This window comes from Entelurus aequoreus, linkage group LG03 (genome assembly GCF_033978785.1).
Source record: "Entelurus aequoreus isolate RoL-2023_Sb linkage group LG03, RoL_Eaeq_v1.1, whole genome shotgun sequence".
NCBI lineage: Eukaryota > Metazoa > Chordata > Actinopteri > Syngnathiformes > Syngnathidae > Entelurus > Entelurus aequoreus.
Genome location: NC_084733.1, coordinates 47,777,357 through 47,805,133, shown reverse-complemented (window position 1 = coordinate 47,805,133; position 27,777 = coordinate 47,777,357). Strand labels below are relative to the sequence as shown.

General features: G+C 42.0%; 1 protein-coding gene across 2 annotated transcripts in view; it reads left to right on the top strand.

Annotated features, from left to right (window-relative positions):
• Positions 1-7,024: 7,024 nt before the first annotated feature.
• The window catches only part of LOC133646526 (serine/threonine-protein kinase PAK 6), a 55,381-nt gene continuing 34,628 nt past the window's right edge, over positions 7,025-27,777 (top strand). Inside the window, exon 1 of one of the 2 annotated variants that reach the window (XM_062041978.1) lies at positions 7,025-7,372. The gene's annotated coding sequence lies outside the window, so the exon portion shown is untranslated. Of the gene's footprint in view, positions 7,373-26,057; positions 26,174-27,777 lie in introns of those variants that run through there. The other variant, XM_062041979.1, reaches the window with a different exon arrangement.

Sequence of the window (27,777 nt, the reverse complement as noted above, 5' to 3'; positions counted from 1 at the left end):
ATTGCAGGAAAAAAAATGGTGCTGACATTGCAATTCATAATAGCACTATTAACCAGTCATTTTAATAGTTTAAACAATTTTAAACATTTAACTCATTCCTTTACAGAATAAACACATTTGCAAAAACAAACATTAACATACTATTGGTTGTATTTTATGAAAATAACATTACCACAAAGTTGAGAAGGAGCAAAGATCTTCAATATGTGTATGTGAGAATCACAAAGAAATCTTCTGGGGGAGGATGACCCCCTACAGGGGTTTGGTTTACAAACTTTCAGCCCCACCTAAAACAAAATTCACCAGCCGCCACTGATTATGATGCATTCTCATTTTAGGCAAAGTATAAGACAATACTTTTTTAACAGTATAATTGTAACCAGGAATAAGTCTTCAAGTAACAATATTCAAATACTAACATTGTTGGGTAAGACAGCATTTGGTTTTATTCTGAATCCAGTGAAACAGATTGGTGGTTTTAGCTGATAAAAAGACTTTCAGGTGTTTATATATGTTTAAGTATTTGGCAGACGCTTTTATCCAAAGCGACATACATAAAAAATAGATATAAAACAATCACTGTAAACATTATCATTTAAGGGAAGAATGTAATACAAAATATCAATACAAAGTGTCAAGACAGAATAAACTCTCTGCTGCTGCAGCAACAGAGTTACAGTCTATAGGTCCCTAAAATATATAGATATCTAATGTAGTCATACATTGTTTATGTAGGATATACGCATGTATATATAATCTAATCATATTGTTTCTTCAATTTAAAAATAGCTGACCGTTTTTTTCCCCCTTCTCTGGGATTATATTCTTAGTTTTGATCTCGGACGTCTGGTCATTTATAGCGTATAAGAATATTATATTACTGTTAAGCAAACTATGAATAATAAAAACGCCAAAACATGTGTCCGTTATCATAGCTACACGTATGACAAAAAAAACGCGTGAAAATCAGTGGTATTCAGTGAGGTAAAATGAATTAAATTTGCTGACAGTTCATTGCTCCTGCCAAATGAATTGCACTGAGTGCAGCGGATCACCACTCCAAGATGGCGGCTCCGCGTCTCGTCTGCGCCAGTAGGCAGTAGCGCTCCATGCTGCGTACCCTTATAAGATGTCTATGGTTATAACGTTAGCAGTGAGTTTACAGCCTCACTGATTTAACTACACAGCAAATAAAAGTCATGTTACTTAGCCAATAAACGTTATCTTACATTCAAAACTTACCCTTCTTTGTGCAACTTCATATGTCGAACGAAGTTTGAAGTTGTTGCGTCTCCGTCTGTAATATTCGAACTGCGTGATTTGCATACGGCAATTCGTTTTTTGTTGACCAAGTCGTAGTTTTTAACCAACTTTGGCATAATTGTTTCTCACTGCCGCATTGTTTGACAACTCTTGTTCATTGGTTGTCCTGCAATTGGATTGGATGAGAGCTGTGGGATGAAAACAACGTAGATTTAATTTGATTGGCTGTTGTACTGACAGCACACACGCTGACAAGCAGCACACACGCTTATAGACACAGACGTATAAAATGAAAGATACGGAGCGCTCCCAAATAACTTTTTAAGGTTTGGGTTTTGGGGAAAGTAGCAAGTCATGTCAAGTCAAAAGCCTCAAGTCCAAGTGAAGTCACAAGTCATTGATGTTAAAGTCTAAGTCGAGTTGCAAGTCTCTTTACATTTTGTCAAGTCGAGTCTAAAGTCATCAAATTCATGACTCGAGTCTGACTCGAGTCCAAGTCATGTGACTCGAGTCCACACCTCTGGCCACAACCACATGATCAGAAAGTCTGACCGGTTCAAGTCAATGTAGAAGCACTAGGTTTATATTTTCAATTACTAGTGACATTTGAATGTAAATCAAACTCTAGTAATATTAACGGCCTACTGAAATGATTTTTTTTTTTAAAACGGGGATAGCAGATCCATTCTATGTGTCATACTTGATCATTTCGCGATATTGCCATATTTTTGCTGAAAGGATTTAGTAGAGAACATCGACGATAAAGTTCGCAACTTTTGGTTGCTGATAAAAAAAGCCTTGCCTGTACCGGAAGTAGCGTGACGTCACAAGTTGAAAGACTCCTCACATTTCCCCATTGTTTACACCAGCAGCGAGAGTGATTCGGACCAAAAAAAAAAGACGATTACCCCATTAATTTGAGCCAGGATGAAAGATTTGTGGATGAGGAACGTGAGAGTGAAGGACTAGAGTGCAGTGCAGGATGCATCTTTTTTCGCTCTGACCATAACTTAGGTACAAGCTGGCTCATTGGATTCCACACTCTCTCCTTTTTCATTGTGGATCAAGGATTTGTATTTTAAACCACCTCGGATACTATATCCTCTTGAAAATGAGAGTTGAGAACGCGAAATGGACATTCACAGTGACTTTTATCTCCACTAGCACTTTAGCTACGGAGCTAACATGATAGCATCGTGCCTAAATGCAGATAGAAACAAAATAAATAAACCCCTGACTGGAAGGATAGACAGAAAATCAACAATACTATTAAACCATGGACCTGTAAATACACGGTTAATGCTTTCCAGCTTGGCGAAGCTAAATGCTGTTGCTAACGACGCCATTGAAGCTAACTTAGCAACGGGACCTCACAGAGCTATGATAAAAACATTAGCGCTCCACCTACGCCAGCCAGCCCTCATCTGCTCATCAACACCCGTGCTCACCTGCGTTCCAGCGATCGACGGAAGGACGAAGGACTTCACCCGATCATCCGTGCGGTCGGCGGCCAGCGTCGGATAGCGCGTCTGCTATCCAAGTCAAAGTCCTCCTGGTTGTGTTGCTACAGCCAGCCGCTGATACACCGATCCCACCTACAACTTTCTTCTTTGCAGTCTTCATTGTTCTTTAAACAAATTGCAAAAGATTCACCAACACAGATGTCCAGAATACTGTGGAATTTTGAGATGAAAACAGAGCTTTTTTGTATTGGATTCAATGGTGTCCGAATACTTCCGTTTAACTATTGACGTCACGCGCATACGTCATCATACATAGACGTTTTCAACCGGAAGTTTAGCGGGAAATTTATAATTGCACTTTATAAGTTAACCCGGCCGTATTGGCATGTGTTGCAATGTTAAGATTTCATCATTGATGTATAAACTATCAGACTGTCTGGTCGGTAGTAGTGGGTTTCAGTAGGCCTTTAAAGACTTTCAAATAATGGTGATAATAAAAATGAGCCCCCCCCAAAAAAGGTGAGCACTAAATTGACTAATTAGTCAATACAGGTTTGGACTTCATTCCTTTTTGTGTGTTCTAATTGCTTATTTTAATGAGACTAATGTGAGTCTAATGAAGCGACTTGTATTCCATTTAAAGGAATCCTTTTGGCTTAATACAAATATTGCAGCCATCTGGCCTGATGTTAATCATTGTCCAGCAGTGGTTTATCCTGCCGACTAAAGTTGAGCTAATCTACTGTTATGAAACGATCCCCTTTACACACACACATGCAGTTTGCAGCGTAGATGTTGATGTATGGCTTGAGGATAGGTGGTCAGCTCATTAGTAAGTCAAATCCTACTTGTGGGCAGGCTCGCAGACCTTTCAGCCGTCTCCCACTATACAGTTAAGTTAGTGCTGTGTTGCAGAGGCAAGTATTACACATGAAACACTGCAGAAAAAGTGACTTTAATCACATACTGTAATGGAAATATAACACAGCCAACCAAGAGCTTCTCAACTGGTGAGTTGCCAAAATGTCTACTTGAAAATGTTTGGCTTTGGGAGCAGAGAGCAGCTGGAATTTGGTGATAAATGTTGAAGTACATGATGCACTGCCATGGTAATAACACACCATAGCCACATTATAATCTATGGCTCGCTTTTTGACAGGACTTATTAAAAGCTCATCCCATGAAAGCAAGCAGGCAGCGACTGCATAGCACTCAAGACAGAAAATCTATAGTGACTTCTTTTACTGTGCGGTGGGAAATAGTGCAAACAGGCCCTCAGAGCACATGCAGCATTTGTCTTGTGCTTTTAAATTGAAAGACGGCAGCACTCAGGTCCTGTAGGCAATGTGCTTTTAACCCACTTTTACCTTGTTTTTACCAAGTTTTCTGCCTCTCACTTTTGGACATGACAAGCGCACGAAGAGAACTTTACTTGGTTAGTTTACTTAGGAGAGGAAAGAACCCCCGGAAAGGTCTGCAACATAATAATAGTGTAATTTATTGGCAAAGTCTATTTGAGAGGGTTTGGAGTCTGCTTCTGCCAGGAAAATGCATCAATCAAGGGAATACAAGTCATAGTAAAGATAATGTTTTCTTGGAACACATTGCAAATCCATTGATTTGATCAGATATGTTATGCCATGCTATCTATTTGCGTGTATGTATATATATATATATATATATATATATATATATATATATATATATATATATATATATATATATATATATATACACATACATATATATGTGCATATATATATACAGTATGTACATATATATACAAATGTACATATATATATATATATATATATATATATACACACATACATATATATGTGCATATATATATACAGTATGTACATATATATATATATATATATATATATATATATATATATATATATATATATATATATATATATATATATATATATATATATATATATATATATATATATATATATATATATATATATATATATATATATATATATATATATATAACATCTGCAATGAGGTGGCGACTTGTCCAGGGTGTACCCCACCTTCCGCCCGAAGGCAGCTGGGAGAGGGACAAGCAGTAAAAAAAAATTGATGAATATCATACCAATTCATGTGTGGGATGGATGGATATTACACCAATTGATGTGTAGGACATTAACAAAAGGTAACAAAAAGTAGTTGTATTCGTGTCAACCAATACATTGTTAGCTATATTTTAAATCTAGCTAACTATATAGGTTGAACCTTGCTGACCCCACAGTAATCCTTGCTGCTCCAATAAATGAGTGATTTGAAATGCAAAAATATCAGGGCAGCTTTTACATATGCAGTTTCTAGGCTTTCATATTAATGACATGGAGGTTTAAAGCCACTGTTGTCATTGTAAGCGCCCTCATTCACCCGCAGCTTTAGCCAGGTTATCACCTTTAAAGCTTTCAAATCAATTTAAATCAAGGTTTTTAGCCATGCAGTGGTGATTTATGGAAACATGCATTTTAAATTGGGAAAACACAAATCTTTAAATATACAGTAAAAAAATTAATAAAATGAAAATATTAATGTATATATAATTAAAGTATTTGTCACACACTAACTCACTGTAGGGAGGCCTGGAGCCTATCCCAATTGCACTCGGGGGGAAGGCGGCGTACACCCTGGACAAGTCGCCACCTCATCACAAGGCCAACACAGATAGACATACAACATTCACATTCACATTCAATTTAGTGTGATGCCAATTAGCCTATCCCTAGGTCCATGTTTTTGGAGGAGAGAACCCAAACATTCACAGGGGAAACATACAAAGTCCACACAGAAAAGCACTTAGCCCGGGAATCAAACCCAGGACTTTCTTGCTGTCAGGCATGAGCGCTAACCACTTCTCCACTGTGGTTTTTAATGCTCTGTGCAGGCAAAACCAAACATTTTTGAAAAGTGACTAATGCACAAGTCTCACTACAAATCAAGAGAGTCCTTTGATTTCACCCATCCAATTCATGAAAAAAAAGTATTATAATTAAAGAAAGCTGCTGATAAAATAACATATTACAAAAAATTGTGCGGTTAAACGACCACATTTGAATTCATATTAATCACACTTCTGAATTAGATTAATCATTATTAACCAGAGGTTATTACTCGCTTGCATGATTTAATTTAACTTAGTAAAACAATATTTGGAGCATGTCCTGTTAAAATAAATTGCGTTATTAACCTGCGTATATACATGATTAATGTGATTAATCACATGAGTTTTAAACTTTTTGACAGTCCTACAAAAAATGTAGTATATACACCGCAAAAACAGCCATACTTCAAATTAGTTCAAAAAGAGTCACATTTTCTGGTCATGGGAAAATCTAAATTAATGGCAAGAATTCTTAAAACTAGAATATTTTTCTTTTTACTGTAAGAATAAAATGACTACATTTAAGCAAATTGTTCTTATTCATTTTAAGATTAACCAAAACATTCATAAATTGAGATAAAATGTACTTAACTTAGGCTAGATTTAAACAAAATGTATGTAGGCAATACAATATTACATAGCCCTTATGTGACAATGATGCTGTCAAGTGTGAGTGAGGCCAGGGGTCATACATCCTTCGCTCAGCACGCCTTCCTCATATCCAAACGCCATGTTTTACACACGTATGCCCCAAATCCTGATCCTGCGTGCACTGCCAGTCATTTCTGCATGACTTGACCCAAATACATTTTTTTGCTTAGTGCCTCGTCTTATAGCTGCTCTGTAAATTATTCAGGAAATGCTTGTGGTGGAAAAGAGAGGAGAACGTTTTAATTCACGCAATGACCTGGAGATGCATGACTTTTCTTTTGGGTCACATTAAGAAAGTTGCGAGGAAGATGATTGTGCCCCCTCCCCTTTCCTTTTATACCATCTGCCATCCCTGACCCCGTCATCCCATGGATAATGCATTTGACAGAACAGCAGCACAGTAGGCAGCACCTTCATGTTCTCATGTCACCCAGATTACGTGTAAAGGAGACAGCGTGGGGAAGGGAGGAGGGGGTTGGCAGACGGATGAAAGGTATCCCAGGTGATGAGGTGTACGGGAGGTCTGCTCTCCTTACAGTCACTGGATACCAGACGTTTAAGAAAACACTCATGCGTTCCATGCGCGCAGACACATGCATACGCTGCCATTATTTCTTCTAAGGACACTCCAATGAGGCAGTGGGAGGAGGCAGGGAAGGACAGAGAGAGGGAGTGTGTGTCTGAGAGAGCGAGCGAGCTGGAGAAGGAGAGGTAGAGAGGGGGTGGGGATACAAGGACCTGGATGGGGCAGAGATATTGTCTCCTCCTGGATGCTGCTGCCTGGCCCCTTCATGGCTTTTTCTGTCCTTCCTCCAGCGTGTCGACCCCGCATGGACCAGCAGCACTCAGCAGCCATGGCGCCGGGGATAGATCATCCCCAACGAAGAGCCTTTGAGATGGCAGCGTGCGCTTGTGCCTGCAGGGAGGAACGCGTCAGGCTTTCCCAGGCAAGCGGCAGCCTGCAGTGAGAGCCAGTCCTCTCATGTCTTCGTGCGTGTGTGCATGAGTGCCGCCAGTGTGTATGTGCCCACTTTCAACCCTTCCTGGAGGAGAGTGGCTCCCCCCGTCACTGGACAGTAAGGTAAGGGTTATGTTTTGCATCCAGTGCCTCCCCATGTTCCTTCTCTTGCTATATAAAGAAGCTCCATGTCATTGAGGAAGGCGAGTGTACGCAATTGGTTGGTTGGAAGAGAAGCGGGATAGAGCGGCGGTGAGAATGCAGAGCAGCCAGGAGGTGTTGACGGTAAAAAGACGTAGAAGCAGCTTCACATCCTCCCCCTTTTTTCTGTCGTCTCTTTTGTCAACCTTCATACGGATCACTCAAGGTTCTCTTTCAAGCTCAGGGAAAAATGACTTTGTCCTCCACTCTCATGGGAAGATTGAAGAGTACACCTGAGGAATTTGTGAGGTCAGGGGTCACAGATGTTCTGTGAAAAGGAGGCTTGGCAATCAGGACACCACACATAATCGGGCTGCTTTAATATGCCAGCCCTGTGCTTCAGACGGCATCATTTCATTGTTTAGTGGCTATGCTATGCCTCGACAGTTGTTAGTTTTCTGTGCACTTTCAAGTTTTCATTTTTACTTAAGTTACCTTTTTACTTGCAACCGCCTGCTGTCTCTGCATCTCGGGGTCACGTTGTAAGCAACTATTTATTTGAAATAATCTTTCTTGTAGTTCATCCTAAATATGTTGGCTGACACCAAACTTGTGTAAATAAACCTCATACTGACTTCTCCTTAAGGGTATGCACAATGTGTGGCCGCAAGATAACCGAAACATACTTTTAGCAAAAATTGCAGTTGAAAACCGAATTATACGAAAATCGAGGTAGCACTGATGTGTTGTGAGTGAAAGCAATGACTACAACAGCAAACATTGTCAAAACAAGGGAGGCAATGTTTCAACTCTGAACTGTTTGCTTGTGGATTTAACTCTAATAAAACAAGATACACTATATTGCCAAAAGTATTTGGCCACCCATCCAAATGATGAGAATCAGGTGTCCTAATCACTTGGCCCGGCCACAGGTGTATAAAATCAAGCACTTAGGCATGGAGACTGTTTCTACAAACATTTGTGAAAGAATGGGCCGCTCTCAGGAACTCAGTGATTTCCAACGTGGAACTGTCATATATGACAACTGTCATATAAGCGTGCAACAAATTCAGTCATGAAATTTTCTTGCTCCTAAATACTCCAAAGTCAACTGTCGGCTTTATTATAAGAAAATGGAAGATTTTGGGAACAACAGCAACTCAGCCACCAAGTGGTAGGCCATGTAAACTGACAGAGAGGGGTCAGCAGATGCTGAAGCGCATAGTGCAAATACTTTCTGCACAGTCAGTTGCTACAGAGCTCAAAACTTCATGTGACCTTCCAATTAGCCCACGTACAGTACGCAGAGAGCTTCATGCAATGGGTTTCCATGGACGAGCAACTGCATCTAAGCCATACATTACCAAGCCCAATACAAAGCGTGGGATGCAGTGGTATAAAGCACGTCGCCACTGGACTGTAGAGCAGTGGAGAGGCCTTCTCTGGAGTGATGAATCACGTTTTTCCATCTGGCAATCTGATGGACCAGTCTGGGTTTGGAGGTTGCCAGGAGAACGGTACATTTCATACTGCATTGTGCCTAGTGTGAAATTTTGTGAAGGAGGAATTGTGGTGTGGGGTTATTTTTCAGGAGTTGGGCTTGGCCCCTTAGGTGCACCGACATCGTATTGAACCCTATGGGTTAGGAATGGGATGGCACTTCAAGTTCATATGTCAGTCAAGGCAGGTGGCCAAATACTTTTGGCAATATAGTGTATATCCATCCATTTTCATCCATTTTCTACCGCTTGTCCTTTTTGGGGTTGCGGGGGGTGCTGGAGCCTATCTCAGCTGCATTCGGGTGGAAGGCGGGGTACACCCTGGACAAGTCGCCACCTCATCGCAGGGCCAAAACAAATAGACAGGCAACATTCACACTCACATTCACACTCTAGGGCCAATTTAGTGTTGCCAATCAACTTATCCCCAGGTGCATGTCTTTGGAGGTGGGAGGAAGCCGGAGTACCCGGGGGGAACCCACGCAGTCATGGGGAGAACATGCAAACTCCACACAGAAAGATCCCGAGCCCAGGATTGAACTCAGGACTACTCAGGACCTTCGTATTGTGAGGCACATGCACTAACCCCTGTTCCACCGTGCTGCCCAATATAGTGTATATGCTGGTTGAAAACATGTTCCACTCTTCCACTCTGGGGCGGTATAGCTCGGTTGGTAGAGTGGCCGTGCCAGCAACTTGAGGGTTGCAGGTTCAATCCCCGCTTCCACCATCCTAGTCACTGCTGTTGTGTCCTTGGGCAAGACACATTACCCACCTGCTCCCAGTGCCACCCACACTGGTTTAAATGTAACTTAGATATTGGGTTTCACTATGTAAAGCGCTTTGAGTCACTAGAGAAAAAGTGCTATACTTCACTTAAATATCCACTGGAAATCAATGAGAGAGCAAGCTGTTCTCAAGAAGCAAATAGATTTTAGCTTTAGCCAAATTGCTTTTTCATCACAATTGTTCACATATTGACAGCCCTGCAACATGCATGCTCAAAACACAACACCTTAAAAGTACCCTGCATGCAATCATTGATATTGAAAAGCAAGGTGACAGAGAACGTCCTTTAATTGCACATACCCTCACTCACAGGTGAGTTTCTTCTTCACTGGAGGTGACATGGCCATCATCATTTTCTCAATCGCGCACAATGCAAACACACGTGCCCAGAGGGCGCTGACAGTGAGTGACAGAAGCCTCACACATGTTGGGAGACAAAACATACGTGGAGGTGTCAGTGGTATCCACGCCTGTTATCATAAACGCTTGTGTTATTGTTATATCATGAGTCAGCCCTTGGAAGTAAACGTGCGCATTAGCGGCTTAACGTAACCGGCAGTCAGGATTAAAACAGGCAGTCTAAATTAGGACAGCGTGTCGCAAGTCCCCTCGCTGGGTTGGAAAATAGCACCCGTGACATTGGAAGGTAGAGGAGTGGGTACACATTAATACTGCTGGAGAGCTTGAGACTGTGCGTCGCCTCTCATGAGAAATAGGAATCAAAGCTTTCTTAAGCACATGCAGCCTGCACACAGGCCTGCTGCATCAATAATATTAGACCCAGGAGAGAAGATCTGAACTGGTACCATTTGGTACATTAGCTGATCTTTACTGCATGTGCGGGTCAAGAGGATTTTTCAGGAAATACATTTGCATTTTACACTCATGTATTTAGCTTGCGTCCACACAAAAACCCGGAGGATGCCCTTTTTCACGGCAAAGATGAAATGTATCAAGAGTAGGGCTGGGCGATATGGCCTTTTATTAATATCTCAATATTTTTAAGCCATGTCACGATACACGATATATATCTCGATATTTTGCCTTAGCCTTGAATTAACACTTGATGCATATAATCACAGCAGTATGATGATTCTATGTGTCTACATTAAAACATTCTTGTTCACACTGCGTTAATATATGCTTATTTTAAACTTTCATGCAGAGAGGGAAATCACAACTAAGTCAATCTACCAAAACTGTTATTAAGCAGTGGCACAAACATTCATGTCATTTCCAAGACAGAAAGTGTAAGATTGTCAGAGACATTTTAAAACAAGCTGTTAGTGCACTTTTTGGGCATGATGTCACTAAGATGACATATCAAAACAACACAAAATTAAAGTGCACTTTTTGTAGAGAATGCAACTACAATAGTTTAAAACAAATAAAGTGCACTTTTGTGCATGATGTCACACAAGATATTTCAATAACTGTCAAATAAAAATGAGCTGCATAACAGGAAATCAAATAGTGTATGTCCTTCGCTATGTGGTAGGTTCCTGCGGACGTTATCTCCTTCTGTTGTTGACTAATTTTTTCATACGATGTTGATGTGGAAATGGTTGCTTGGGCATTTTGTGGGTATGGCACCGAACGGAGATGTTGACATGCAGAGTTTCAAGCACTCTTCATTCTCTAGCGGGTGACTTTTCAAATGCCATCTTCTTACGCTTATCCAAGGTCGGGTCGCGGGGGCAGCAGCCTAAGCAGGTAAGCCCAGACTTTCCTCTCCCCAGCATCTTCATCCAGCTCTTCCCGGGGGATCCCGAGGCGTTCCCAGGCCAGCCTGGAGTCATAGTCTTCCCAACGTGTCCTGGGTCTTCCTTGTGACCTCCTACCGGTTGGATGTGCCCTAAACACCTCCCTAGGGAGGCGTTCGGGTGGCATCCTGACCAGATGCCCGAACCACCTCATCTGGCACCTCTTGATGTGGAGGAGCAGTGGCTTTACTTTGTCCGGATGGCAGAGCTTCTCACCCTATCTCTAAGGGAGAGCCCCGCCACCCGGCGGAGGAAACTAATTTCGGCCGCTTGTACCCGTGATCTTGTCCGTTCGGTCATAACCCAAAGCTCATGACCATAGGTGAGGATGGGAACCTCAGATCGACCGGTAAATTAAGAGCTTTGCCTTCCGGCTCAGCTCTTTCTTTACCACAACGGATCGATACAGCGTCCGCATTAATGAAGACGCCGCACCGATCCGCCTGTCGATCTCACGATCCACTCTTCCCTCACCAGTGAACAAGACTCCGAGGTACTTGAACTCCTCCACTTGGGGCAGGGTCTCCCCCCCAACCCGGACATGGCACTCCACCCTTTTCCGGGCGAGAACCATAGACCCGTTCTTGGAGGTGCTGATTCTCATCCCAGTCGCTTCACACTCGGCTGCGAACCGATCCTTTTCAAATTATGTTACAAATTAGCAGTAGGTGCTACTTTTTGTAGCAACGCTTTTGCCGCATACTTGTTCGACATCTTCCTGCTTGAAGCCATACCACCGCCAGACGATGGACCCTGTGCTGTTTTTCTTAGGAATTAATTCTTCCTTCATTTGTTACCAGATTCGCACCTTCTTTCTCTCGTATTACCACTCGCACCAGTCCGCTAGCATCACAGCTAATGTTACCCATGCTGCTACCTCTCTGCTCCGTGAGAGCGTATGACGTTGCACGCGTGACAGTATGTGACGTATGGAAGAAGGTGCACTTGTTTTAAGTCTCTGTGAGAAGGAGAGACAAGAAAGAGTGAAAAAAGCCTGTAGTGTAATGCCCGCAGCTAAAAGCAACTGCGTGAGAACGTATACTCGAATATCACGATATAGTCATTTTCTATATCGCACAGAGACAAACCCGCGATATATCGAGTATATCGAGTATATCGATATATCGCCCAGCCCTAATCAAGAGTGAAATTAGCGTGGAAAAGTGCGGTGCCTTATACCAACTTCATGCTTTGCAAACGTGCATTTCCACTTTGGATACTTTGGCGACACACAGAGGTGGTCGTTTGGGCTTCTCCAACCTTTGATTTCAACAATGTACAAAGATCGGAGGACACAAAATTCACCTTTTTCCAATGCATTTAATGTTCATATTAATATTTGTGAGGTCGTCTAATAATTAATGTAGGTGATCATTTTGCCACCTATTGTTTATCCAAAATGTGTTCCTGTGACTCCAACACATGTGCTTGGCCAGTTGGGCGGACAGTAGTTGCGGCACATTAACGGCACCGGAGACGGAGAAGGAATGACCCGACTTTGTGTCATGTACGGCTGCTATCGCAAGTAGCTCTCCTATGTTTTAATATTAAATTGAGTAACCACACAAGAGTCAAAGTCTTTGGTATCGTTTTTGATAGCACTGATTGCTAAACCTAATATTACACAATTTTCAAAGGGAAATGTTTTTTTCACATTATGTTTTTTGTCCTGGTCATGTCTTAGTTTAAGTTTAATAGTATTCTCCCTATGTTTAAGTCTAGTTTTGTTCCTAGTGTCACTCGGCTCCCTTTATTTACATTCCGTTGCTAGGAGCCTCAAGCACACACCTGTCTCTCATCATGATTAGCGACCCCGCCTGTTGTAAGGCTAATCATCTACATTATTATGCACGCTCTGCCATGCAGTTAGCGCGGTTCCAATCTTCACCCAGTTACGTTTCTGGCTTTGCTTGTTATGTTCTTTGTCAGCTTTATACTACATTCCATGTAGTATTTGCCTATTTAGCTATGCTGAATAAGCACTGAACTTTCCAAGCGTTTTCTCAGCGACACAATTCCCTTTATTGTATTTTTGCCTATTTAGATTCAATACTTGCCATGCACGCTGCTCCTGCTGCCTCTTGCCTTTCCTTTACACATCTTGAGAACACGATCATCACCACAATACGTGTCAGATTGGAACCCCAAAATGGGTTTCTTGCAAAGGAAGATGGACGGCGGATATATGAGTAGATGAAGACAGACACCCGCTTGCTGTGGTATGACTCGGACGAGGAGTTCGAGGTGGACGAGGACATCTCTCCTGAGGGTGTGGAGGCCTGGAACTCGCTAATCTCTAAGATTACGATTACAGAGAACCGGCACCTTTTACGGGAAAGAAACGAGGAGACCACGCTGTTGGGTCTTGTTTTGCCCGGTGACGTACCAGCTCTGCAGTCCCGTTCTTGACTCACACAGAAGTCGTCCACCTTCCTTGCCAATTCAGCCCGAGAACGGTATGATAAACACACACATTGCTTCTGTTTTTCGTCTTGGAATATCATTCAGCCAAGTCAAGACTCAGCCCCGTCGCAACCCGATGACGTTGCACTGCCAGCCCCAGGAGCACGTTCACGGAGGCGCAGGAGACGTGCGCGTGCACGTGACGCGCTCAATTCAGAATCTCCTGCCGTTTCAAATGCCACTGATCAGCCTCTACTAAGGGACATTGAATCAAGCGCTGCTGACTGTATGGCCCTTTTCTCTGAAACTAAAACAGCTAGCCAGAATTGCTCAGTGGCCTTCTGGTTAGAGTGTCCGCCCTGAGATTGGTAGGTCGTTAGTTCAAAGCCCGGCCGAGTCATACCAAAGATAATAAAAATGGGACCCATTTCCTCCCTGCTTGGCACTCAGCATCAAGGGTTGGAATTGGGGGTTAAATCACCAAAAATGATTGCCTGGCATGGCCACCGCTGCTGCTCACTACTCCCCTCACCTCCCAGGATGTGAACAAGGGGATGGGTCAAATGCAGAGAGTAATTTCACCACACCTAGTGTGTGTGTGACAATCATTGGTACTTTAACTTTAACTTAACTTTAACTTATCCAAATGTCATTAAATCTACTGTTGCAAACTTGATGAACATTTCTACTGTTAAAGAATCCATTCAGCCTCTGCCTCCCAAGACTCAAGCTCCGCCTCCCCATATTCAAGCCCCGCCTCCCCGTATGCAAGCCCCGCCCCTAATATTTAAGCCTTACCCACCTCACCCACTCCACAGCCTCCTAAGACTTAAAGGCCTACTGAAAGCCACTACTACCGACCACGCAGTCTGATAGTTTATATATCAATGATGAAATCTTAACATTGCAACACATGCCAATACGGCCGGGTTAACTTATAAAGTGCAATTTTAAATTTCCCGCTAAACTTCTGGTTCGAAACGCCTCTGAGGATGGCGTATGCGCGTGACGTCAATCATTGAAACGGAAGTATTCGGACACCATTGAAGCCAATATGAAATAGCTCTGTTTTCATGTCATTATTCCACAGTATTCTGGACATCTGTGTTGGTGAATCTGTTGCAATTTGTTCATTGCATTATGGAGAAAGAAGCTGAGCAAGCAAAGAAGAAAGTTGTCGGTGCGAAGTGTCTATTTTGCGAGGGAAGTCAGCAGCAACACGTACACAGCCGGCGCTTCTTTGTTTACATTCCCGAAAGATGCAGTCAAGATCGAAGAACTCGGACAACAGAGACTCTTACCAGGAGGACTTTGATTTGGATACACAGTTGCGATACCGTGAGTACACAGCTGCGCTTCCAAACATTTGATCGCTTGCTATAACTAGCTCGAGCTAGTAGCTAGGAGCTAGCATTAGGATTAATTTGTGGCATATTAAATATAAGCCTGGTTGTGTTGTGGCTAATAGAGTATATATATGTCTTGTGTTTATTTACTGTTGTAGTCATTCACAGCTGGATATCAGGTCCCACCCGCGCGCTTCCAAACATTTGATTGCTTGCCAGTACATGCGTTTCATGTACGTAACTTTGATTAAATATATAAGCTTTATGAACCTTGGGTTAGGTGAACGGTTGTTTGGGCTGAGTGAGTGTGTGTGTTGTGCAGGTGTTTGAATTGTATTGGCGGGTTATATATACGGGATCCCGTCCATATTACCCGCTCGAGCTATAACTAGCTCGAGCTAGTAGCTAGGAGCTAGCATAACAAACACCTAGGTGTTTTTATGCGGGATTAATTTGTGGCATATTAAATATAAGCCTGGTTGTGTTGTGGCTAATAGAGTGTATATATATGTCTTTTGTTTATTTACTGTTGTAGTCATTTCCAGCTGAATATCAGGTCACCCCCGGCTCTCTCAGCATCTTCCACTCCCCACTAGTCCTTCACTCTCACTTTCCTCATTTACAAATCTTTCATCCTCGCTCAAATTAATGGGGAAATCGTCGCTTTCTCGGTCCGAATCTCTCTCACTTCTGGCGGCCATCATTGTAAACAATAGGGAACTTTGCGTATATGTTCAATTGACTACGTCACGCTACTTCTGGTAGGGGCAAGCCTTTTTTTATCAGATACCAAAAGTTGCGATCTTTATCGTCGTTGTTCTATACTAAATCCTTTCAGCAAAAATATGGCAATATCGCGAAATGATCAAGTATGACACATAGAATAGATCTGCTATCCCCGTTTAAATAAAAAAAATTAATTTCAGTAGGCCTTTAAGCTTCTGCATTTCCTTTTCCTGCTCCACAGTGGACGTGCAAACAGGGGAGTGGACGTCGGGCACGCGCAAGGGCGTGCTCAGATGACGTCACGCCGTTTACAGACTGTCTACCTCTGACAGCTGCCGGCACAGAAGCTCCGCCAAATGACATTAAAGCAGCTAGTCAGCCTAAACTAAGCAACAGCAAGCTAGCTGTTGAGGACAATATAGACATTTTGTCCCTGGCTAAAGTAGAGAGACAGCTGCAGCCAAATAATCACATTCAAGCTCCGCCCACCTCACAGTTTTTCAAGACCTAAGCCCCTGCAATTCCTGTTCCTGCAGCCCGGCTTCCCAACGCCCACCTTCTGCTTCTGCTCCTGCTGGCGGAGGCGTGGTAGAGCGGCCATGCCAGCAACTTGAGGGTTCCGGGTTCGATTCCCCTTTCTGCCATCCTAGTCACTGCCGTTGTGTACTTGGGCAAGACACTTTACTCACCTGCTCCCAGTGCCACCCACACTGGTTTAAATGAAGCTTAAAGATGTAGATAATGGGTTCCACTAGGGTTGTCCCAATACCAATATTTTGGTACCGGTACCAAAATGTATTTCGATAAAGGGGACCGCAAAAAAATTGCATTATTGGCTTTATTTTAACAAAAAATCTTACGGTACATTAACCATATGTTTCTTATAGCAATCGAAGAACAATTTTGTCCTTAACTAAAATAGTGAACATACTAGACAACTTGTCTTTTATTAGTAAGTAAGCAAACAAAGGCTTCTAATTAGTCTGCTGACATATGCAGTAACTTTTTGTGTCATTTCTCATTTTATTATTTTGTCAACATTATAAAGGACAAGCTGTAAAAATGGATTATCAATCTCCCTGTTCATTTCCTGTTAATATCTGGTTATTTTCTGTTTTAACATGTTCTATCACTCTTCTGTTAAAATGTAATAATTAGAGATGTCAGATAATGGCTTTTTTGCCGGTTGAGGTGGGGTGGGGAGTTTTGGGGGAGTAGTGGGGGGTGTATATTGTAGCGTCCCGGAAGAGTTAGTGCTGCAAGGGGTTCTGGGTATTTGTTCTGTTGTGTTTATGTTGTGTTACGGTGCGGATGTTCTCCCGAAATGTGTTTGTCATTCTTGTTTGGTGTGGGTTCACAGTGTGGCGCATATTTGTAACAGTGTTAAAGTTGTTTATACGGTCACCCTCAGTGTGACCTGTATGGCTGTTGATCAAGTATACGTTGTATTCACTCATGTGTGTGTAAAAGCAGCATATATTATGTGACTGGGCCGGCACGCTGTTTGTATGGAGGAAAAGCGGACGTGACGACAGGTTGTAGAGGACGCTAAATGCAATGCCTTTAAGTACGCCCCCAGTAATGTTGTCCGGGTGGAAATCGGGAAAAATTTGGGAGAATGGTTGCCCCGGGAGATTTTCGGGAGGAGCACTGAAATCTGGGAGTCCCCCGGGGAAATCGGGAGGTGGAAACTGATACCGATAATTTCCGATATTACATTTTAAAGCATTTAATAAATCACTTATTTTTCTGTTGTTTGGATATTTTACATAAATTTTGGATGATACCACAAATTTAGGTATCGATTCGATACCAAGTAGTTACATGATCATACATTGGTCATATTCAAAGTCCTCATGTGTCCAGGGACATATTTAATGAGTTTATAAACATAGTATGAATTTAGAGAAAAAGAAAAAAGGATTTTGTGACGATAAAACATTTAGATGTAATCATAGTAGTATTGACTAGATACACTATTGTATTTGATATTATTACAGTGGATGTCAGGTGTAGATCCACTCATGGCATTTGTTTACATTCAGGCGCGCTAGCTTTTGTTAGCGGTGACGCCGGTGAGCTATTGTATCCTCCTACGGTGTGTTGTGAAGCATGTTTAGCTATTCCTCATCCGGCAGGGATGATACTTGTAAGAAACTCACTTTATTCGTCGTCATGGAGGCGAGGATTAGTGATTTATAAGTAGCTAAAACACTGCCCACTGCGGATAGATGTTCGCTGCTAGCTAGCTAGCCATGTCTTAAAGCACCTCTTCCTGAAGGCGTTTCAGTGTTATAGCTTCACCTTTATCGTCAGTTTTTAGGCCAAAATGCGTCTACACACCTTGTCTGCTGTAAGTACTCTGTGATTGTGCGCTGCCGAACATGCTCCTCTCAGCAATGTTATGACGTGATGGCGCGCCGTCATGCCTGTTGGGAACCGGTACTTTCAAACAGAGTATAGTTTAGTTTTTGATTCATTAGTACCGCGATACTATACTAGTACCGGTATGCCGTACAACCCTAGGTTCCACTATGTAAAAGCGCTTTGAGTCTCTGGAGAAAAAGTGCTATATAAATGTAATTCACTAAAAAATTCACTTCACACTGAGGTCGTGGGCCAAATAATGACACCGTCTTGAATCAGAGTCAGAATCAGAATACCTTTATTGTCATCAGATTCCTGAAGGGGGTCCAGGGCTGGTAGCTGTTCAGCTGGGGACGCACAGCTTCCGCCAAGCTGCAACTTCCTGACAGTCCGCATCCTCTTTCGAGGGACCCTTCGGAGAAGTACAGTGCGGCGCGGCTGGACGAGTGGTACCAGAAGGTGCTGATGGAGCCGGAGATGAAGGATCCCCTTCTTGTGACGATACCGCCAGCAACCATGCGCGCCCACGCAGCGACATCAGCTCAAGCCAAGCTCGCTTTAATGTCCATGCTGCTTGCTGCAGGGCGGAACACATTTTTTTCCATTTTGACGTCAAGCATTAACGGGACCGATACGGTCCAGTGACAGTATGATGTATGAAGTCACTCGATGCAATCGTCCTCAAATCCCCCTTTAAGTACACGCTTGTTGACTGCACAGAGAAGCGCTGAGGATGACTGAGAAAAGAGGTTAGACCTTGCGCACACACAGGGTCAAGTCATGTAATGTAAGGAGACAGAAAAATGTGGCTGATTTGTGAAGACACAGACTGCTCCATTCTTTCAGCCTACTTAATTATTTTCCTTCATATCAGCTCCATCCATTCATCCTCCTCTTTGCTTGCTCATCTCTTTCCTCCTCTAGCTGTCACTACAGCTAAATGTCCAGATTTTTTCTTCTTCACTTTTCACCTCGGTACTCTCTTGTTCCAGGACAAGACGGATAGGCATCAACGACCCTGGTGTTAAAGGCCTACTGAAATGAGATTTTCTTATTTAAACGGGGATAGCTGATCCATTCTATGTGTCATACTTGATCATTTCGCGATATTGCCATATTTTTGCTGAAAGGATTTAGTAGAGAACATCGACGATAAAGTTCGCAACTTTTGGTCGCTGATAAAAAAGCCTTGCCTGTACCGGAAGTAGCGTGACGTCACAGGTTGTGGAGCTCCTCACATCTGCACATTGTTTACAATCATGGCCACAAGCAGCGAGAGCGATTCGGACCAAGAAAGTAACGATTTCCCCATTAATTTGAGCGAGGATGAAAGATTTGTGGGTGAGGAAAGTGAGAGTGAAGGACTAGAGGGCAGTGGAAGCAATTCAGATAGGGAAGATGCTGTGAGAGGCGGGTGGGACCTGATATTCAGCTGGGAATGACTAAAACAGTAAATAAACACAAGACATATATATACTCTATTAGCCACAACACAACCAGGCTTATATTTAATATGCCACAAATTAATCCCGCATAACAAACACCTCCCCCTCCCGTCCATATAACCTGCCAATACAAATTGAACACCCGCACAACACACTCAATCCCACAGCCCAAAGTACCGTTCACCTCCCCAAAGTTCATACAGCACATATATTTCCCCAAAGTTACGTACGTGACATGCACATAGCGGCACGCACGTACGGGCAAGCGATCAAATGTTTGGAAGCCGCAGCTGCATACTCACGGTAGCGCGTATTCAGCTCAAAGTCCTCCTGGTAAGAGTCTCTGTTGTCCCATCTCCACAAGCATGCGTATCCAACTCAAACTTGCATGTTCGAAATAAACTCAAACTCAAACTCAAACTCAAAAAGTCCTCCTGTTAAGAGTCTCTGTTGTCCCAGTTCCCCACAGGCCAATGGTAAAGCTTGACTGTCATCGTTCGGGAAATTTAAACAATGAAACACCGCCTACGACGTAGCCGCTACGTGTTTGTGTTGCTGCAGCCAGCCGCTAATACACCGCTTCCCACCTACAGCTTTCTTCTTTGCTATCTCCATTGTTCATTAAAGAAATTGCAAAAGATTCCCTAACACAGATGTCCAGAATACTGTGGAATTTTGCGATGAAAACAGACGACTTAATAGCTGGCCACAATGCTGTCCCAAAATGTCCGCTACAATCCGTGACGTCAGGCGCAAACGTCATCATACCGAGACGTTTTCAGCAGGATATTTTGCGGGAAATTTAAAATTGCACTTTAGTAATCTAACCCGGCCGTATTGGCATGTGTTGCAATGTTAAGATTTCATCATTGATATATAAACTATCAGACTGCATGGTCGGTAGTAGTGGGTTTCAGTAGGCCTTTAAAGTCTTGTTTTATATATATTCATGCAGGCCCGGCCCTAACCAATCTGGCGCCCTAGGCAAGATTTTAGTTGGCGCCCCCCCACATCGGCAGTGAAGTGTATATACTCACAAGAAACCAAATAGCTTTGTCTTTGACCTTTTTTTTTTACTTAAAGAAAGCAAATTAACAATCAGAATAGTTAACAAGATAAAAAAAACTATGGATAAATAAATGAATACAAAAAATAAAAAATGAATATATGAAATACAATATTTTTTACATACATAAACACAAAATAAAACGTGTCAACAAGTTGCATAAAATAAATTAAAAATACAATATAAATAAGGCACTGCACAAAACAAGATATCAAACCAGTATGACTTTAACAACTATATTACAAAAAAAGGGGATCCAACAGAGTTCTCTATTTGTGCTTTTTAATATTGCATTAACTAGAATGACTTACAAATTACTGTGCACCAGGGAGTACTGTAATTACCTAACGTTACATTATTATTTTCCAAAACAATTTAGCCCCCTCCACAATATTAACCCGAAGTTAAAACAGAACTAGCTATTTATTGATTAGGAATTGCCGAATCATATAGCATTAGCTTAATGCTAAAGGTTACTATCACATTCTGTAACAGACAAATAATTTCATGTAGGCTAACGTTACCTACCTGCTACCTCTGTCTTTTTCTCCTTTCTACTCCTCTTCTTTTCTCTTTTTTCTTCCCTGGGCAACTGACAGTTTTGGCCGTTTTGACATCTTGTGTTGATTTTTTTATGTGGTGACGTCCAAAAAGAGTCATGATACGGGAAGGGAGGGGGCGCACCGTGCGGGGGGAGGGGTGTGTGTGTGTGTGTGTGTGTGTGTAATGTTGTAACAAATAATATTTCTATTAAATAGGCTTTACTTTGCATTTTAATTAACGTGGGATTATTTTATGTATTTAGAAATAACAGTACCAACTTTTTTATTTTTTTCCTCCAACATTTGTGGCACTGGCGTGGCGCCCCCTGACGGACGGCGCCCTTAGCATTTGCCTATACAGCCTATGCCACGGGCCGGCCCTGTATTCATGGTTGATCGTGAAAGTTTTGAGTATCCTTGTCAATCGATTAATAAGGGTTGGGTGTCGTTTGCATTTTATCTGATAGAGTTGCCAAATCTGTACTGCACTGTAATTCGTAAACAGTGCCTGAAGCAGTAATTAAAATAAAAACAAAACATACAATTTTTGTCCACAAACTCTACAGTACCTTTTTAAACTTAATTCTGCCACACACACGTTGAACAGAATTATAATTTGAATACTTATGTTACATTCTGTAAATGTAAAAAAAACAAGTAATTAATCCTCCACAATTAAATAGAATTGTGTGCAGAATATGGACAGTAATTTAGATAAAAAGTGACACACAATTCCTATATTGTTAGACTTGTGCAACTACCTGCTTGTGTTGCAATGTTTATGCTCAGAATTCCACTGTTTGTGAATGCATCGTGCCATGAGTGTGATTCATGTTTAATGAGGAAGTGTTGTGTTGCTGGCGTCAAGAGTGACAGAGAAACGTGCACTAGTTTGAATACTGTGTTGGAAGTAAACACAGCCTTTGGCGCACTAAAGCAGGCAATAAAGTTTAGAAAGAACTGAAGGATTTCTACATTGCTTCCATTACTTTTGCTTAATTTTGTGCTCGGTTCTGGGCATTCCTGTTAACTTCCCTGGTCTGGACCCCAGGATGCAGTGCAAAGAAAGGCAGCGTGCGGGTAAAAAAACTTTTTTTTAGGGAAAAAACAAGGCAAAGTAAATGAAATCTAGTGCAGCGCTGGAAGTACACAGAAGACAAACACTTGTCAAGGTATACAAAACACAGAAAAACTAAAAAAATAGAAAGCATAAAAGCAAATTATCCAGCAAAATCCTCTGAACGGGGACGGCAGAAAAAGCTTCCTGATTCGCTATTACCGACAGGTGAGTCTCTTAATAACAAACTGGGGACAGGTGCTCAAGCCAGAAGTAAAGTGGCTGGGAAACAAATTCAGACAGGAAGTAGAATGGTTTAGAAATAATACAAAATACAGGAAACTCATATTAATGTCCAAACTGCCGTGTAGGATCATAACAATTCCGTGGTTTTAGAAGGCACCAAAACTAAAACAACAACAATGCGTGATGTCATCTGAAAACCAAAAAGGACGAAATACACAATAATAAGTTACATTATACTAATTAAAAATCCATCCATCCATCCATTTTCTACCGCTTATTCCCTTCGGGGTCGCGGGGGGCGCTGGAGCCTATCTCAGTTTATTTATAGTTGAATCCTAGCCCCTGAATTGAATTTAATGGTGAGGTCCCCAAAGATTCCCACTTCTACTACCAGTGCCATTATTATACCAAGTTCCAGTACCATCCCTATTCATGATTCAATTAAAGCACCAGTAGAGTGGAAAAAGAAGTTGCCTCTAAATTGAAGCTATTATCATATATCTCTGATGTATGACACCGAAAGACTTACAAAGCAGCAAGATGATTAAAATAGTATCAATCTCACTGAGATTCCCGAGCCATTTTGAGAGATAATGAGCAAGCCAGTCACGTGATCACATGACGTAGAGGTAGGAACTGAAGCGAAGTGAAGTGAGGTTGTAGCGAGCAGTAACCTCTTGGTGATGAAAAATGGTTTAAATCATTAAAAAAATATTTTTCTTAAGACTGTATGAAATTACTCAATCCCATTTTAATACTTTTTTTCACGATCGCTTATATATTTGCCTCAGTACTTTTCAAAATACGCCCAAATTTGCACTGATTCAGGTGATAAACAGTAGCCTAATTGGGCTCTAAACCATTGCCTGAAACCGAGAAGTGCCCGTATTCACCTCTAGGTCACTTGATGGGAACCCAGCTATAGTCAATGGTGTGCAAATAATAGGTCATATGTAATATATGAATCTATATTTTGACTCCGAAAGAAATAGTGATTGTGGAAGGACCGTAATTGACCTTCTGGCAATATTTGCTTACATGTATGTTACGTACATTGTGTAAGTTGTTTACGTAAGTGAGTTAAAACATAAATCTAACATATATTCACGCTGATGTTCGTGTTGCCTCTACTTAACAGCCATAAAACATTAGAACCCTCTCAAATATATTACACTATGAATATAAACTAATACATTATATTACTTACATTTTTTTTCATGTAAAAAACACTCATTTTTAAGTTGTGGCAACTTTTATTTTATATTAGTGGTAGCGACTTCCTTGTTCATTTACAGAATGCGGCCAACTTCCTTTGTCTCTACTTAATCGAACTACGCATGAAAGTGACATCAAGGCCACATTTGGACCTGTGCGCGTTTACACTGGAGTCTGATAAAGATCACATTTTACTTGCAGTGTAAACAGTCAGCTGGAAAAATAATCAAATTTAGGCCACTTTGGCCTGCAGTGTAAACTTAGTCATAGTTTGGTGATTGCCCTGTTTTATCACAGCGAGGCACAAAACCAGACCCATAAAGGCATGATTGGAGGAGTTTGGTGTGAAATAGCACAAAAGCCATGACCTCAATCCCATTCATTACTTATTGAATGAACACGAACAGAAACGGTGATCCAGCAAACCATCTCTCAGATCTCGTCTCGTTGAATGGACCAAAAAAAAATCGTTATTGATAAACCTAAATATGTTGTTCTAATGTGAGCATGTGTTCCAATACTTATGTCAATCTTCTGTATTCTGTGCATCGCATTGGTCATTGTTTATTTACTACAGTATTTGTGAAGCCTTCAAACTATTTGGGACTTGGACAGTTTGGAACAATGACACATTGCTGTCACCCAAAGTAAAAAAAAAAACTCCTATGACCGGGGTTTTTAGAATTTTTCCTTGCCCGGATGTGGATTCAGGTCAGGGGATTTTGTTGTGGTTTGTGAAAACCCTTTGAGGCACTTGTGATTAAGGGCTATATAAATAAACTTTGATTGATTGATTGTAAGTATGTCAGCTCCAATTCTCCACACAACAACATACAGGGCTGTATGTAATGGTTTATTTTAATATTATCCGCCCCAACAATTTATTACGGCCAGTTGCAGGCTTTCCGAACTCCTTTCCGTACTTCCATCCATCCATCCATCCATCCATCCATCCATTTTCTACCGCTTGTCCCTTTAGGGGTTGCGGGGGGTGCTGGAGCCTATCTCAGCTGCATTCTGGCGGAAGGCGGGGTTTACCCTGGACTAGTCGCCACCTCATCACAGGGCCAACACAGATCGACAGACAACATTCACACTCACATTCACACACTAGGGCCCATTTAGTGTTGCCAATCAACCTATCCCCAGGTGCATGTCTTTGGAGGTGGGAGGAAGCCGAAGTACTAGGAGGGAACCCGCGCAGTCACGGGGAGAACATGCAAACTCCACACAGAAAGATCCCGAGCCCGGGATTGAACTCAGGACCTTCGTATTGTGAGGCACATGCACTAACCCCTCTACCACCATGCTGCCCCCTTTCCGTACTTCAGTTTCCATAAATATATAGTGAAAGTACTCCATATATGTCACTTCACATGTCCTTGGGTGTTCTCTATATTGTGTCCTTGTCTTGGAATGGAGCTTTATCACAGGTGCAGATTAATCATGTTTGAACATGCACATAGAATCTACGGAAAACTTCACCCTTCACTTTTTTTTTATCTCCCAGATATCATGTGAGTCCAAAACTTTAGCGTGACCTGCCTTGGGAAGACACTGCAGGGCCTTTTTTGAAATGCTCATTCGCAAAATGTGGTGACCTTACAGAGTTAGTAGCTGCGTGCCGTTCTTATGCAAATTAGCTCCTCAGATGTGATCCGCACACCCAACCTCTGCTTTCCCCACATGAGAGACAGTCTCATCACACTCAAGGGGAAAAACGGTCATCATAATGAAGCTGATAGAAGAGCAATCTTTGCTCTCACACCACTGCACTGCAGTCAGAAAAGAACCTTGACACTAACCATCATCCCATGACTGGATACGCTTGGTAATTCATTACAGCTGGATTATGTTTCCACTGTACGTGCATTGACAAGCATATAAAAAAAGAAAAGAGGATTACCTCATCACCACCATTTTTTTCCCATTCTCACCTCACTAGTTGACACGAATCACACACAGAGTAAACACTTTTGCTAGAGAATCCTAAAATTAGATCAGTGAAGGACTGCACATACTAGCAGCGTCACCTGCATGCACATTCACCACATTTATACAAGAGAGGCAGAATTTAGGGCAAATAGTATGGGAGGGACGGGGGGGCTGGAATCATTCAGCACAGCTCAGGGCGCTAACGTCGAGCAAATCCAATACCTCTCTTATCTCGCCATCCCCTCCCACTCACTACTGCTCCGCAGGATGTGAACATGAGTGGACAGAAAATATGCCTCCTGTGTTGCATGTTGGAATCATATGGACTGCTCGGCTGCATTTCTCTGTAGCCGGACGAGGGGACCATCCAGCTGGGGTTGGGGGGTAGGCTTGCAATCGGACATTTATTTCCACTCCGTTGTTTATTTGTGCAGTTATGTGGGCAACACCGCGGGCAGATTAGATCTTGATATCGCTCCCAATTTGCATGCTCCATTTTTTGATCCTCTCTTTAAACGCGTTTCATGCCTGGCATGCGGTCGCAAGGATGGAAATAACCAATATAGCACGATTCCAGCATGGCCTCATCCTCCCAGGCAGTAGCTGTCGGAATTGTGCCTCAGCACTTTGATAGATTCAAGATAAGCCACTGAGGCATAGGGTCAAGTCCCAACAGTTTAGGGAGGATATGTGACCAGGAAGCACGATTTTTGCACTGTGCCAGTTGTACCCTGTGCATATCTATTATACCCGAAAATCGATAGCTTATTGTTGTCAAGATGGTCACACGCTTTGTAAAGGGGTCAATATTTGGCCAGTGTGGTGTAGAACAGTGTTAGTCAACCTTTTTGGAGCCAAGGCACATTTTTGTTCATCGGAAAAATGCGGAGGCACACCACCAGCAGAAAACATTAAAAATGTAAACTCGGTGGTTGATATTGACCGTAAAAAGTAATTGTTGCAATTGTTGGTTATGAATTCAAACCATAACCAACCATGCATCACTATAGCTATTGTCTCAAAGTAAGTGTCACGACCTGTCACATCACGCTGTGACTCATTTGGAGTTTTTTGGTGTTTTCCTGTGTGTACTGTCTTGTGCTCCTATTTTGGTGGCTTTTCCTGTTTTGTTGGTATTTTCCTGTAGCAGTTTCATGTCTTCCTTTGAGTGATATTCCCCGCACCGGCTTTGTTTTAGCAATCCAGACTATTTCAGTTGTGCGGACGCTATCCTTCTTTGTGTGGACATTGTTGATTGTCATGTTATGTACGAATGTACTTTGTGGACGCCGTCTGCTCCACATGCTGTAAGTCTTTGCTGTCGTCCAGCATTCTGTTTTTGTTTACTTTGTAGCCAGTTCAGTTTTAGTTTCGTCTTCCACAGCCATCCCTAAGCTTCAATGCCTTTTTTAGGGGCACTCGCCTTTTGTTTATTTTTGGTTTAAGCATTAAATACGACGTTTACAAAGCAATTAGCTACCTGCTGCCACCTACTGATATGGAAGAGTATTACACGGTTACTCTGCCGAGCTCTAGACAGTACCGACACTCAACAACGGCACTTTATTTGCAGATTATAATTACTGGTTTGCATAAAATATTTTTAACCCAAATAAGTGAAATTATATAATTTCCCACGGCACACCAGACTGTATACCGTGCACAGTGGTTGAAAAACACTGGTGTAGATTAATTGAATGACTTCAACTGCATAGTCAACAAAGTGTGTTTTTCTACTTGCTTGGAGTAACACAGTGGTTACTTTATATTCCCTTGGGACTGTGGTCTAGAATGAGTAATGAAAATATTCTGAAGTTCTAACTGAAGTGATTAAGTACTCGACAATTTGGTTGTGCTATTTGTATTGGTATCGCCCGGCTGTTGCTGACAGTGTGGGATATAACAGTTTGCATTTCACTCATGAGTAAATATTGATCGATCTGCTTGTAAAAGGATACATGGGCAGTATCTGCAAATGTTGGCTCAGG